This window comes from Nomascus leucogenys, chromosome 8, assembly GCF_006542625.1.
Source record: "Nomascus leucogenys isolate Asia chromosome 8, Asia_NLE_v1, whole genome shotgun sequence".
Taxonomy (NCBI): domain Eukaryota; kingdom Metazoa; phylum Chordata; class Mammalia; order Primates; family Hylobatidae; genus Nomascus; species Nomascus leucogenys.
Genome location: NC_044388.1, coordinates 67593620 through 67608152, shown reverse-complemented (window position 1 = coordinate 67608152; position 14533 = coordinate 67593620). Strand labels below are relative to the sequence as shown.

At 37.9% G+C, this 14533-nt stretch overlaps 1 pseudogene; it reads right to left on the bottom strand.

Annotated features, from left to right (window-relative positions):
- Window positions 1-11438: 11438 nt before the first annotated feature.
- Window positions 11439-11962, bottom strand: LOC100606434 (annotated as a pseudogene).
- Window positions 11963-14533: the final 2571 nt, after the last annotated feature.

Genomic DNA, 14533 nt, shown 5'->3' with positions numbered 1-14533 from the left:
TTTGATGAGACATACTCTTTTTCACCACATAAAGAGTGTGCCTTTGGCTCCAAGGGAACAAAATATCCAAGAATATTGTCATGGGAGGAGAGCAGATAGGAGACCCTGGAAAAAAGTTGGCTGAGATTAAGAAGGGAGGAGAGCCAGCAAAGTAATGAAGAGGATTTGTTTTCTTTTTGAACTAAGGATGGGGATTCGGTCATGTCTCCATAATCGTGTGAACACAAAAGGTCATCCCAATGAACAATGTTCCCAGTGGCCTCCATGAAGCAAACTACAAAATCAATTCTATATCATCTAACCAAAGACCACCACTAGGGACTAGGATGCCTTCTTAGGCTTGATGAGTGAAAATACAGTTTTGTCTAGAGACTTATTCAGATCAGGAGGGAAAAGGAGAAAAGAGAATTATTGAGGAAGTTCCTCCAATATTGGACAATATTGGATTTTTCTCTTTTTTTTTTTTTTTTTTTTTTTTGACAGGGCCTCACTGTTGCCCAGGCTGGAATGCAGTGGCATGATCTGGGCTCACTGCAGCCTCCACCTCCCAGGTTCAAGTGCTTCTCATACCTCAGCCTCCTGAATAGCTGGGACTATAGGTGCTTGCCATCACACCTGGCTAATTTTTGTATTTTTTGGTAGAGATGGGGTTTCACCATATTGGTCAGACCAGTCTCGAACTCCTGGACTCAAGTGATCCTCCTGCCTCAGCCTCCCAAATTACTGGGATTACAGATGTGAGCCACCATGCCTGGTGATTTTTTGCATTGCTTTAGATTTTCATCTATACCTGGCAGTTGCATAGATATCCAACTTGACTCCTTGCCGCTAGTGTCTTCTCTCATTTAATCAATTCTTCCGGTTGGCCTTTGTTTTATCTTTCTAAAAGATTAAATTTCCCGCTGCAATCCCTTCCCTTTGCTAGCTCCTCGTGAACTATCAAAGTCCAGCTTCTTCAACCTGAACATCATCTATAAAATACGGATACTCCCTGCCTCCTCCAATCCTACCTCCCAACAGTCCTCTGATCCAAGATGACTTTCTTCTCACTATTCCTGGAAGATATCTCCTCTTGCATTTCTATGTATTCAGTTGATTATGTTGTTCTCATCAAAAATGGGCACCTCCTTATATACATCTGCTTATCCAAATCTGTCCACTCCCCAAGCCCCTCCTTCAAGATCATCTTCAGTGCTCCTCCAGATGTGTCTTGCGTATCTCTGAATTTCTATAGCATCTAATGCTTATACTTTTGTAATTTTAGCACTCCATTTAGGCTTATTCAGATTTTTTTCCAACATTATTATGTATTTGTATAGAATATCTTCTCCATTGAAAGAAAAAATCTCCTCTGTGACACGGACTGTGTCACAGACATTTTAATATCTCTCATAATAGTTCAAACAGTTTAATATAAACATTCAAAATCTTTTTGTTCCCAAATCAGTCTACATGTAGACTTTAAACCTCATTGTCAGCCTTTGGGAATGGGAAAGTAAGTCCAAATGAGGCAATCCATTGGAAGCTCTTTTAATTCATCATGCTTCTATCTCTCCTCTCCCCACTAGGTCAAGAGATCAGAGTAACCTTTGAGCTAATGAGGACACTAGGTGACATCAAGCCCAAACACTTTCTGAGCAAGTGGCTGGTCCTGAGAGGTGATCAAGGTCACACAACTATAAGATATAAGCAGGAACTGAAATATCACATCTCCAGACTCATCACTTGGTGTGTTTTTTCTCCTTTTGTTACATTGCTCCCCATCCTAGCTTTTCTATGGCTGGTGGGCCAGAAAATATTGGTTAATTCAATTTTAGAAAAAAAAAAAAAAAAAACCCAAAACTAAAGAAATGAAAACAATACGGGAGGGAAAACAAAATGTAGGGTTGGTGTGAACAGGCTTTTAGCTTTTCAGTTAGGTTTTCAACGCTTCAGGAATCCAGGGCATGGCTGTCAATTATGGCTGTGCTTTTGTTCACTTTGATTCTGTTTTGATATTTTCTCTTTGACATTTTAGAAGTTGCTTTGGATTGAACTAACCACGTTGCTTATACCACCAATTATGATCAATTGTCAAAAAAGAGCCACATTATGCCCTCCATACTGTTAGGTTTGCTGCTTCTTTGTTCCAGATAATTCTACCTGAGATAAAGCAAAAATCACAATGCTGGACCTAGGAAAGGTAACTACCCAAAATGGGTTCTAATGAAAATATTAATGAAATAGTCAAAGTGACAAATGCATAAAATGTAAAAAAAAGAGTAGAGATTTGATGCACTTTAGAAATACTCTAAGAATCACTACATTTATATTTTAGGATGCCAAGAGGTATTTCTAGAAGGAATAAAATTAACATATCAGTATGGTTTTATAGAAAGAATTCTAAAGCAAGATTTAAAAGTCCTGAATTTAGCTGTTTATCAAAGTATTGGTCATTAAATTCCTTGATTCTCTGTTTCCCCATCAGATGAGAATTATACAACTCACATATTTGCTTTTATTGTTAGAAATATATAAAAGTATGTGAAAATGTGTTTACATATTGAATGTATTTTTTGTGGACTTAAAGAAGGGTTGTTTCCTGGGCTGAGACTTATTTTACTGGTTGTGTTATACTGATTTTCCATGTGCATTTGCTAGGAAGAAAATAGTAATAGGATTTTTATTTTTTAAATGTGAGGCTTACCAATCAGGCTACAAGATGGATGAATTCAACCATACAGCAAACAATTTTTTATTCTTTATGCTTCTGTGTTATCTTTCCTCCATTTCTCCCCACGTCCCACATTCCATCACCCCATTCTGATCACTGTCAATCACTGCACTGTTTTTTCCTTGCTCTGATCTCTTAACCAGATAGATTCACAACTGACAGGAACATATCAGGAGAGACACAACAACTCACAACATACAAGCCATATATGAACCTGACAGCCCCTATTAGGGGTGGATGCGCACAGGATAATGATAGAGCAGTTGACAAATAACTAGCAGTTTGGCTCATTTACACTGAAGAGTTTTGCATGCTGGGGTAGTTATGTGCCTATTTATTGCAGCTTCATAGGAAGTATAAATCTGATTTAGTCCACTTAACCCTTTACTGTGATTTTTGCTGAGAATGCACTTACATAGTCTCACAGTAAAAGAGATTCTCAGAACTGAGCAAAAAACAAAACCAAAAACTCACTTTCTAATTTTCTTTCTCATAATCACCTTTAGGATCACTACAGATCAAATATAACTAGTGTTTCTGCAGAGCAACATTCTTTTTTCATATGTGCAAAGGTAATTTTGTTAACATAATAGTTACTTATAATCTAAGTAGGTCTCCGTTTCTGCTTTCAGCTTGGTGTAGTTTATAGCAGACCAGTGATAAGATCCAGGAAAAAAAAAAAAATAAACATGTAGAAAATTGAAATTTAAAAATAATAGGTACTATGTACAATAGCTCAAAAATTATCAAATACTTAGGAAAGACATGCAAGACCTCTGCACTGAAAATTAAAAACAGTATTCAGACACACTTAAAAACTGGTGAATAGAAGCATATTCAATGTTTATAGACTGAAGACTCAATATTTTATTTTTAAATTGAATTCTAAAAATATTCTCAGAGTCAGGGGGTGAATTGTAAAGTGTACATTTTATGAACTATGTCCCAGTTCTGGCCATAGCATTTTACTGATTTCAGCTGCTGATGACAACCTGCTCCCCAGAGAGGGTCATTTTATATCTTAATGGTGTCAAAATGAGGGTTGCTTCATTTGCAGTTCTGTAAAACCTACAGTCAGATGGATAGGGTGGCAGGATCTGGTATATGCAGTAATCATATTCAAGATTAACGGCTGGGCGCGGTGGCTCATGCCTGTAATCCCAGCACTTTGGGAGGCTGAGGCGGGCGGATCACAAGGTCAGGAGATTGAGACCATCCTGGCTAACACGGTGAAATCCTGTCTCTACTAAAAATACAAAAAATTAGCCGGGTGTGGTGGCAGGTGCCTGTAGTCCTTGCTACTCGGGAGGCTGAGGCAGGAGAATGGCGTGAACCCAGGAGGTGGAGCTTGCAGTGAGCCGAGATGGCGCCACTGCACTCCAGCCTGGGTGACAGAGCGAGACTCTGTCTCAAAAAAAAAAAAAAGATTAACGTACTAGGGGTTGCTAAGTTGCCTATAACCAATCATAGAAAGGGTGTGAATAGTAACACATGTAGAATGATTAATAACAGTATAGTGAGTTAACTAGTGTCCACTCCAAATTCATGAGACACAATTTTTTCAAGGTTTTCTAGTATTTCCAAACTAACATATATGGTTACTACAATTTCTATCAAGATGCCAATAGGTTTTGCTGCTGTTGTTGCTATTGTTGAGTTGTTGCAATGGTGGGGTGGGGGTGTGAAGATTGTCAGGTGTATTTTAACATATACATTCAAATGACAGGCTACCTTGTGGAAACACAAAGTTGGAGGACTAACCCGTCAGATATCAAGATTTGTTCCGAAGTTTCATAGTTAAGACAGTGAGATGTTGGTTCAATGACAGACCAATAGAACAGAATAGAGAATCCAGAAATGGATTCACAAATACATAGTCTCCTGGGGCATAACAAAGTGTAACTGCAATGCAGTGAAGGAAAATATTTTATTTTCAATAAATGATGTCTGTTGAGATGTATATTTATAGAGGAAGAATTAGTTTAAATCATAATTTAAGGTGGCTCATAGATCTAAATGTAAAAGGCAAAACTCTAGGACCGCTAGAAGAAAAGAGAATATTTTCATGAAACTTGGGGAGAGAATGATTTTTAAAACAGGACTCAAAAAGCACTAATTATAAATAAAAGTTTGATTAAGATTAAAACAGTTTCATTAAAACACACCATTAGGAGAGTGATAAGACAAGCTACAGAGAGGGAGGAGACATTGGCAATGCATACACACACACATATATATACACACACACACACACACAAAAGACTTACATTGGGGATGCATAAGAAACTCCTAGCTATCAGTAACAAAAGGATATGTCAGTAGAAAAATAAGGTAAAGATTTCAACAAGCACTTCTCCAAGAAGCACATCCAAATGGCCAATAAGAATATGAAAAACATCTACCTTCATTAGTTGTCAAGGAAATTCTGACTAAAATATAAAACTCCTACGATACAACCACATTGCAAATTGGCTACAATAACAAAGACTGACAATATCAAGAGATCGTAAGCATGTAGGGCAACCAGAAGCCTCACACACTTCTAATGGGTGTGAAAATTGGTACAGCTGTTTGAAAAAGTTTGGCAGTATCCATTAATATATATAGTATGAATAGTTTACTACCTAAATGTTTGTGCTCAACAGAAATGCATATGCATGTGTTCCCAAAATACTATTTGTTAGAGCACAAATATTAATAGATATTTAATATATTGTTGATACCTGCAATAAGATACTATACAGCAATGAGAATTGCTATCACATGAATGACATGAATAATCGCTGCACACACTATTGAGTGAAAGAAACCAGACATAGAAGAGTACACACTATATAATTCGATATATGTAAATTTCGAATACTGGCTAAACTATGTTGTTAGAAGTCATGAGAGTGATTACTTTTTGGCGAATTGTGACTGAGCAGGGCATGGGGCTTCTTGGGTGCCAATGTTCCATTTCTTAGTCTGATAGTTAAAGGGGTGTGTTTACTTTGTTCAAATACATCAAACTGAGCACTTAAGATTTTTGCACTTTTCTACATGCATATTATATTTCATTAAGAGCTTTCTCAAAAACAATCCAGATCACCTATTCCTTCTGCTTCTACTAATCATGTTAAGTCATTTAATGCAATTACTATTGCTCTCTAAAATTGCTCTGTAATATCAGTGCAGTATGTAGAACCTGGTCTAAAATAATCAGGAAATTCCAACTTTAAAGATTTCATGTTGTCTTTTAAAAATCAACACACATACAATCAAGTTGTCAAGGACCCAGCTTGTCTACTGGATATAGGAGATTCAGGCCAAGAAGAGAATTTTAATATGGTCATGCATTATCTATAACTTGTAGGTTGAATAAAGATAAGAATTAGAGTGGACTTAACTGAAAATAGCCTTGCGATAAAAACAAGTCACTTTATTTCAATGACACTCACTTCCACTGTGATTTTTATCTTGTGCTTATTTAGTTCCTAGGCCCAAATCAAGCCTTCTCGGTGTTTTTTTTTTTTTTTTTATTCTTCGGCTCTAAAAAGTCAATGTAACCTATGGAAATGGAATTGCCTTTTTGCACAGTGTCACTGAAGACATAGTAGAGAAGGAAAGCAACTGTGAAGCCAAAGTATTTACGAAGTCTGAACAACCTGTTCTGAACTTGAATTTCAAAAACATTGTTTGAAGTGAATGTGATGTTATTTTGATTTACTGTATTAGAAACAGCCCTTTCTTAGTTCAGTCTTGCAAGCTAGTCACATAAATTAAAGCAGGATCTCATGAGGGCTGATGAGATAGAGAAAGAGAGAGAGAGTGAAGACAGGTAGCTTTGTAAAGGCAAGCCGAAGTATATGTTTTAAGTAAGACTTTGAGGGGACATGGCCAGATTAAAATTCTTGTCCTTAATTTTCCAAATTATACCCTCCTTAGTAAATTTAAATACTATGCCAACTTCAGTTCATTCAGATATATCACCTACAATATTAATTTAATTTCTCCTCTCTTCCATTCTGGTTTCTCTCGTTGCTCTGATTTTACATTTGGTCATCAAAATATAAAGACAGAGGCACCTCGAAGCAATTTCCCCAAAGGCATGGAAATAAAATAACTTAGGGCATTTTTTAATGTAGCTTGAAATTTCTAGGTAAGAAAATATAAAACTAATGGGAGTGAGAGATGAGAGGGTAAGCAGCCATCCTTAAACTAGTCCTGAGAGGTTAGGATGATGACATCTTATTGTAACAGGGATTTTTTGAGAAGGTGATAAAGGGTGAATAAATGGGTTGCCACTGGCCATTTTATTTAAGGATGTTTGCACCACTATAGTTTAATATGTACCTTTAGAAGACTTCAATTACCTGAAGATGAGGGTAGATATTAACAAGGCCATGTTAAATTTACTGTGATCAACAAATAGCTCACCATAGGTGAATCTGGAATCATACTCCTCCAATTTAGCAAGGAATAAACTGGAGTTGTCTGACAAGGACAAAAAACTGATATTTAGTAAAAGACATTTCACAGAAGGTCTGTTCAGAAGGAAATAAAATTTAATTTCTAAGAGTTTTTGTGGCTAAAATTGCATTTTAAAAATGTAATAAGCAGCCTCAATAGAAATTCATATAACCAACTGAACCATGCTTATACACACAGCAGTTTTCACTACCTCTTAAGAGACAACAGCTGATTCTTTTGATCTGCCTGCTTCCTAGACAAAAGTTCACTGTCTGTGAATTAGCCCCATATTTGGAATCATAGCACTTTTTTTTAAATCTGTGCGCGTTCTTATTGAACAAATCCTGCATGCTAACTTGCTCCAGAGTAAATCACTGTTTGGTCTAAGACTAATAAGCAATCCTCTCCTCCCCCTCATCACCAGTGCTTGATCACATGTCACGGCGATAATGATGGCATGAAGAAAGAAACAGTAATCAAACTACCCCACTGTAAATGGAAAGGTTATACTGAGGCTCAAACCATATTCTATTTAGGTGAAGAAATGGAGTGTATCTTTCTCAATGAAATATAGAAAAGATCCTATGCTACAGTTGTGGCTAATGCTTCCCTGTAACCAACCTAGCAATGTTGGAAAGTTATTAGAAGGCAACTTTTCCAGTGCTGGTACTTAGTGATATACACATGGGCATGGACACTGGAAACCTCGGCATGAATACCATCACCAAGATAACTGGGCATTCATCATGTCCCATTCAATAAAATAAGTTAGAAAATAATGCACTCTGTGACATCTTGTATCTGCCATGCAAAATTTTAATCATGTATATGACCTTGCATTTGTAGGATATAATAATTCCTCTTCAAAGGTTTTAGCCTGTAAATTGTTAAGTACAATGAGTTCTGAGATCCTCTCCAAAGAACTAACGTATCAGTATGTTCAGCTCCCCTGTTCTTTGTTCTCCATTTTAAAATTTAACTTCCTTGTTCTCCTCGCCCCTAGTTTCAGTAAACAACCTTTTCCACCAGTTCTAATCAGTAGTTCACATCTGTTCCTCTGGTCACCTGCTCTGTCTTGAGTCACTCCTGGTCACCTGCTCCATCCTGAGTCACCCCTGGTCACCTGCTCTGACCTGAATCATCCTGAGTCATCTGTTCTGTAACTGCCCTTCCAGCGAAACTACTCACCCCGGCACTCTGGCTAGTACCCCTGCTTTCTTTCAAATAGCCAGTCAGAATTAGCTTAGACTGTGCGGTCCAACCCTAGCCAATAGGGGAACGACACAGCAGTAGGGGTTACCTGCATCAGGAATAAAAACCTTCTCCCCTCTCTTGTTCAGGTGTGCTCTCACCATTGCTCCATCTGTGATTCACACTCTTCTATGGAGGTAAAATTGCCTTGCTGAGAAAATTGAATTTATGTTTGAATACTATTTCTTTTGTGGCACCAAAAATTCATTTATAACACATTTATGAATCTATATTTGCTAAAAATGGCTGATTGAAAAATCAGAAAGCTTAGAAATAACTTTCATCTATACTTTTTGTAAATAAGATGATGTTGATTCTAGATCTTACCAAGGTGTTAGACAAGACAAGTTATTCCATTTAGTGAAAAATGAAGAGCTTTGAACCCCAGGCTTCTAATACTACACCTGCCTCAGTACACATGGAAGGCAAATCATTTATACACTAATAATCACATTTGCATTTTATAATTGGTATGGTACTAAATAGTTTCTACGGAAAATGAAATTCAGTTTAATTATTAGGAATTCGTGTTCACAAAAGGCAAAGCTACAAGTGTGTAGCTGGTTTATCAGAATAGGAAAGCAAAGGATTATATGGATTGAGAAAGCCAGAGAAGTCAAAGATAGATAGAAAGTTATGATTCACGTCATATGTTATATATAGATTAGAAGCTGAAACCCAAAGAAGTTCAATTACTTGTCCAAGTTCATATAACTAGTTGGGGGTGAAACCAGGGCTATAAGACAGATCTTTTATTTGTGATCCAATTCTTACACCACAATACTGGGCTTCCTTTGGAAGATTAGATTTTTATATCTGTAGCTCAATACGCTTTAATTATATGTCTTAAAATTTCCTTCTAAGTGATTGTTAGGTAAATATGTTTATTTTCAAAAGTAGCAGTATTGCCTCAGGAGGTCACCAGGAGCTTTTATTGCAGTTTTCATTGTCAGTTCTTCTGGGCTCCAGCTGAAAGCAACAGTCTGCAGCCTCCTTTGCAACCCAAATTCAGAATGTGTTAAAATCCCTGGAGACGGCCTTGCCATTGGGCCCTAAAGAATTCATGTAGTCACTAACAAGAGTCCAGAAATAAATTTAGTGGCTAAAATATGGTACCTTGAGTCCCCACATAATGTGAGGCTATGGGTTCTTGCTAAAAATGGCGTCTCCAATGTTTGGCTCTGTAAGCTTTAGTGTGAGGAAGACCAGGGCTTGGAGGATATCTGGAGCCCTCTTGACTTTAAAAAAATTTTTTTTCCCTCTTGAATTTTAAATAAAGCTGAGCTGTGAGAATCCTTTTAAAGTTTTTGACAATTTCCTAAAATATAGTATGCACATTGCCATTGCCAGGTGATATGAGTTGAGCTCATTTCACCCAAGTCTTACATTGAAAACCAGAAAGCTAAAAGAAACCATAACTCTTTTTTTCAATTAAAAATACCAATTTGACAGATATTTTACTCACAATAGCCTGGTAATAATCTACCCAAATGGCATGTAGTCATGCATTTTCCTTCTCTCCAAGGACTAGCTATGTCTCATGATTTTCACATATATTATACAGAAGAAGGGGAAATGCTCAAAGATGATGCTTAGCTCAAGTGAGTACTCTTAATGAGTGGAAGGGAGGATCATTAAGAAAACTGAAACAAGAAGAGAAGCAGGTCAGTGTGGGAGAGGGGTCGATAGACACAGCTAGTACATCATGCATCTATCCGTCCAGTGAATATTTATGAAATAAACTCCATTTTCTTTCAAGAAACTCAGTGTTACAGCAGAAATAGATCAAAAAGAAAACAAAGAAACAGATAATTATTTACAGGTACATATCCTGGTGGATTTTTCCAGCAGACAGGTTGAAAGTACTAGCTTGGGGATGAAATAAAAATTTACAGATGTTTGTATGGGAGAGGGTAAACGAGTATAATAATTCTTACAAATAGCACCAGAATTCCTTTTAAGGTGGGAATGATGTTTGTAGGAAAATATAACTTAATTGCTTGGGGGAAAAAATTGAGATCCTTGTTATTGGTTGGCTCCGAGGTCTCCAAGAATAGAGCTAAGTTGTTCTGTTAGATAAAAGGGTGGTATGTGTGTTTGATTGGGTGGGGAGGAGGGGAGTGCAGGATGGGGAAGACTAGAAGATTCTAGAGCACTTCTAAGAATGGGGTCTGCAGAATTCTAGGGGTTCCTTATACTCTTTTAAAGGACCTGAGAAGTCTAAACTATTTATAATATTTTGGTGTTACTTGTTTTTACTTACGACATTGGCATTTCTACTATTGGTACAAATGCAGTGGTTGGTAAAACTGCTGGTGCCTGTATGAATGAAGGTAGTGGCACTAAAAGATATTTTGTAAAGCTAATTTAATTTAAAAACATCTTTTGGCCTTGTGCAGTGGCTCACACCTGTAATCCCAGCACTTTGGGAGGCTGAAGTGGGAGAATCATTTGAGCCTAGTAGTCTGAGACTAGCCCGGGCAACTTAATGAGATCCCATCTCTACAAAAAATTTCTAAAAATTAGCAGCACATGGTGGTGCATGCCTGCAGTCCCAGCTACTCAAGAGGCTGAGGTGGGAAGATTGAGCCCAGGAAGTAGAAGCTTCAGTGATTCATGATTGTGTCACTGCACTCCAGCCTGGGAAACAGAGTAAGGTTCTGTCTCAACAGAGTCTTTCATAAGGCAGTAAACATTGTTAATTTTATCAAATCTTTTTGTTTACATTTTTTAAATTATTTTATTTCTTCCTTGATGATTTAGAGGTACTATCTTCAAACCAGTACAAATATTTCATACATAATACCTGGCCATTTTCTAACCAATTGAGTAATTTGTTGCACAATAAGCTACCTCACGTCTTTCAGCAAGAAATACATTACATTTGAATAGTAAAGACATTACATATGAATTAGGAGGCAATTAAAATTTGCTTTAAATATTGCTTTGGGGGAGAGGACACTACACTTCTATTCAATGAAGAGAAACATTTTTAGAGTCCAGAGGTCTTTTATATTAACACCTATGAGGCCATGAATTCATAGGGAAGAGGTTCCAGCAGCTCAGGAACCTTCCCGTTGGTTCTCACACAGTGTGCTTCTTCGGGTGGAGCAGGCTGGCGCTTCAGTTGAACCCAGGTACCTTTCTCTTCGGCGTCTTTCTTTTTCTGATCATTTTCCTTCACGCGTTTCAGGAAGCTATCTCGCTCTTAGAGTGCTTAATGTGCTCAATACGCACGTTAATTCTCTTGGCAAGAATCTTGCCCGTAACAACGTTACAGCATCCTGGGGAACACTGTAGCTCTTCCAGTTTTGCCATGGTAACGCTTGTGGGCATTCCTTTTTCAACAGTACGCATTCCCTTGATGCCTACAATGTCACCTTTCTTATGGATTCGCATATACGTGGCCAAAGGAACAACTCCATGTTTTCTAAAAGGTCTAGAGAACATATATCAGGTGCCCCTCCTCTTTCCCTTTGTGTTCGTCATTTTGGCGAATTACTGGAAGATGGCGGTTCCAGCCGAAAGGAACTATCAAATCTTAATTCTTGAGTTTATCTCTCCCTTTCTATGTATATATCTGGGTATGGTCATGTTTTCTTCATAAACTTCAGCAAAAACGATTATAACAGGTAGAATGCAGAAACAGATATGAGAATCAGCCATCTTCTATTATGCCAAACATTAAAAAGATTTGCAAAAATAAAAACAAGGCCATAGTTCATATGTTGTAGAGCAGCTATGCCACCCAGTACAGTAGCCACAGCCACAAGTGACGATTCACATTTAAATTAACTAAGATTACAGTAAATATCTAACTCTCAGTCATACTAGCTCACTTCAAGGGCTCAATGGCCACATCGCACAGAATACATTTCCATTTTCACAGAAAGTTCTACTGGGCAGCATTGTTATAGAGTATATATGTAAAGGTAACTTTTTATTCTGTGTTTCTAGACAAAAATGAAGTTTTTAAGAAAAAAAGTGAATACTTTCATTGTAATGTGTAAAAATAAGCATTTTTCAATAAAACTTTTCTCTGTTCTGCTTTTCAACCTCACTTCTTCTGGGCACTTGGAATCTCCAGTTCCCACTGTCAGAGTCATTTCAGATCAAGGAGCAGAGGAAGTAAGCATATTTATTTATTCCACAGCCCAGAAGGTGTCAACCTCAGGCCGTTCCCAAGCAATAAGGTCATCTTCAGTCAAAAGTCCCTGAATTCAAGTGGCCCTGTTGTCAGTGGAGCTCTTCTGTTGTCAGGGAGAGAGAGAGAAGGCAAAAAAATTCTTCTTTCTGGCATGAATTCAAGTTACCCTCTCAAACCTTCTTAATGGCACATTTGCCCCCAAAGTCACAGTTCCCTCTTCTGTGTCCAAGTCTGCAATACTTATGACACACACTTCGAATAATATGGCTCTACCTCAGAGATTTAAGATTGCTAGAAACTGGGACAAGAGAATGCTGGTTAGCAGATGCCAATGCTTTACTTTCCCAATATTTTCTCTTCCTGTGATAACAACCATCATCATTCTTTTTTTAGGAGACAGAAACCCATGCACAGAAATTTGTGTGCTGTTATTCGCAAGGTAACGATATTTGAGTGTTTACTCTCACGCTGGTGTTAATTAGTTCACAGCATATTTAAGTCTGGGAACAAGGCAAGTCAGCTAACATCTCCGAAGGACATCTTTTACACAGCTACATTATGTTCTGACAAAACTCAAGCAGCATTGCCAAGACACCAGTGGTGCCTGGTAAACACGGTTTTGGCAGAGTGCAGAGGGATTTTTCTCTACTGGCAACCAGGCAAATCCAGGTTTACAAATGTGCCACTCTTGGTTAATTAGTGACAGTGCTGGCTTTTAATTTAATTTAAAGCAATGTGAGAAAAAAAATAAGGAAAAAAAAAAAGTGGGTAAACAAGCACACTAGTCTCACTGCTGGAGAAATGAACTTACATAAGCATGAAGGATCCAGGCCCGCGAAGAGCTTGATGGATGTGGTTGCTTCTGAAACACAAGAACATCTGGCTACACTGCACAGCTGAGGGGCAAAAAAAAGAAGGGTCCAAATTCATGGACACTTTTCTGTCACAGACATCGGTAAACAGATGGCACTGGTTCCAAATAAAGTCCCATAGATATGCTGAGAGGTTTTGAAAACTCATGTGCCCATAAAGGCATTCTTTTTACCCCTTTATTTCCAGCTCAGTAACTTGTCATTAGCTCCTTCCCTATGCACTATCTTCAGAGCAGCGACATTTCTGAAGGCAGAGGCAGTAGTTGTCTGAAGAGGTTCTGTGCTGTACTGTATTCTCAACCAAGTCTGACGGATGTGATGAGGAAGAACCATATACCATGATCTAGGGTTTCAGTCTAGGCGGGAACCGTACTGCTACAAGAACCAAAATGCTCCAGATAAATGAAAGGCTAATAGATAGTAATGGCCAGCATTTATTGAACACTGAGTATCAGACATTGCTTGTATTATCTCATGTAATTGTCATTAGTTTTATATGGTGGCTACTATTATAATTTAAATTTTAAGGATGAAGTTCAGATACACTGGATACCTGAAGTTATCTAAGTAGTCAGCAGCAAGCTTAAAATTCGTACTCCGGTCTCTGCTGGCAAAATAATAGGTTCCTAATTACTTCTCTGCCCTGCTTATGAATATTTTGGGAGAAATCATGTACTTTTCATTGGAGGCAAACAAGTCTCAGGCAATCAGAAGGTAAGATGCATCATTCAAAGCAGTAAGTTGCTGTAGTCTTTTGAACAGGGAATCATATATTGTTTAGCAAATATGTCTAGAATCTGAAATTTAAGAGATTTTTGCTTCTTTCTGTGATCTGCTTCTGGTCCAGAAATCTCTTACACATGGAGGACAGAGTGCAACAGCTGAGACTCCTTGGAAAGCCAGCAGAAGCCTGTGTCTGCTGGAGGACCTCCTAGCCTCCCATTATTATAACCAGAACCCCACGGGTTTCGCCCATTGCCCCCACTCAGCTGAAACCAATCAGGAACAGTGTTAATACTCCTAGGAACAGAACATATCGAAGTTCACTTGTTGCCTTTGCTGTTCTAATAGGCAATCACAAATACCCACAAACATCAA